Here is a 1,984-nt window from a genome sequence, read left to right on the forward strand (position 1 = left end):
AAATAGTCTAAGGTCATTACTGTTTTCAGTGTGTAGATTCACTGTACATATTCCTGCAAAGAGTCTCTAACTCCCAGGTGTCCCCAGATCACACTCTGAGAATGTCCCCTGTAGTTGATAGAAAACATAGATATTTTTTTCTTTTTGTTCCATTTTTTAAAATTTTATTTTTTATATACATATAATATATTTTTATCCCCAGGGGTACAGGTCTGTGAATTGCCAGGTTTACACACTTCACAGCACTCGCCATAGCACATACCCTCCCCAATGTCCATAACCCCACCCCTCCTCTCCCAACCCCCCTCCCCTCATCAACCCTCAGTTGATAACATAGATATTTTATGCTTTTAAGAAGCTTGCAGAATTTATCATTATGTGAAGACATGCCTATATTATGATGTAGCTGTTAAATTAGCTTCTACTTTTGTATGGAGAAAAATGGTTGTTCAGGAATTCTTTATTTCCCTTATGGAAGCCAAGTACAAAGTAAATTCAAAAGTAGTACTGTTTCATCAGTTTCCTTTTTGATACATGGCATTATTTTATCTACCAAAAGTTAACAAATCACATACTGTGAATAATCTAAAGAAATTCGCCTCTAATACAGGAGGGGAGGTGGGTGGGGAATGGGTTAAATGGGTGATGGGGATTAAAGAGGGCAGCTGCTGTGATGAGTGCCAGGTGTTGTACATAAGTGATGAACCATTAAATTCTACACCTAAAACTAATATTACACTGTAGGTTAACTTCTGAAATATAAATAAAAAATTGGAGTAAATTAATTAATTTTTTTAAGAAAAGAAGTTTACCGTCTAACAAGACAGAGAGCTGTCAACATCTAACAGTGTAGAGTAAGGTAAAAGTTAAATAATGGAACTAATAATAAGCTGTGGAATATAATGAAGCAAAACAAAAAATGTGCCAGTACTCTTAAATCCTTGATTTATTCTTTTGTTTGTGTGTTTTGTTTTGTTTTGTTTGTTTGTTTTTTAAAACAAGAACTGGGACTGTGGCTAGACTGGTTCTTGTGACTATTTTATTCTGGTTTTGGTACAGAAAAAGATAATTATTTAATATGCATTATATATATATATATATTATATACATGTGCATTACATATACATATAATATGCATTATATATATATATATAACATATTTAACAGTAACATTTTGCTTTTTTTGTTAAAATATTTTTAAATTTTTAGTAAAGACTTATTTTAGAGTGAGAGCATGAGCAGAGTGGAATAGAGAGGGGAAGAGGGAGAAAATAGCAAGCAGACTCCCTGCTAGTTACAGGTCTTGGTCTCACAACCCCAAGATCATGATGGGCCAAAACCAAGATTTGGATGCTTAACTTATTTTTTTAAGATTTTATTTATTTATTTGACACACAGAGAGAGATAGTGAGAGAAGGAACACAGCAAGGGCAGTGTGAGGGGAGAAGCAAGCTTCTGAGTGACTAAGGAACCTGATTTAGGGCTCTATCCCAGCATGGGATCATGACCTGAGCTGAAGACAGACACTTAATGGCTGAGCCACCCAGGCTCCCCTTGAATGCCTAACTTATTGAGCCAGTCTGGAGCTCCATAAACATTTTATTTTATGTATGTATGTATGTATGTATGTATGTATGTATGTATGCATGTATGTTTTTCCAGGTGGCATGTTCTATGGTTTATTTATTTTTAAAATTATGTTCATTTAGCCAACATAGTACATCATTATTTTTTTATGTGGTGTTCAATGATTCACTAGTTGCCCAGAACACCAGTGCTCATCACAACACATGCTCTACCCAATATGCACTACCTGGCCACCCCATCCCCCAAAACCCCTCCCCTCTGAAACCCTCAATTTTTTTCCCCAGAGTCCATAGTTTCTCATGGTTTGTCTCCCTCTCTGATGTCTTCCCATTCAGTTTTCCCTCACTTCATCTGTGTCCTCTCTGCTATTCCTTATGTTCCATATATAAGTGAAACT

The sequence above is a fragment of the Enhydra lutris genome, unplaced genomic scaffold (assembly GCF_002288905.1).
Source record: "Enhydra lutris kenyoni isolate GAN:26980312 unplaced genomic scaffold, ASM228890v2 scaffoldscaffold197, whole genome shotgun sequence".
In the NCBI taxonomy this organism is placed as follows: Eukaryota; Metazoa; Chordata; class Mammalia; order Carnivora; family Mustelidae; genus Enhydra; species Enhydra lutris.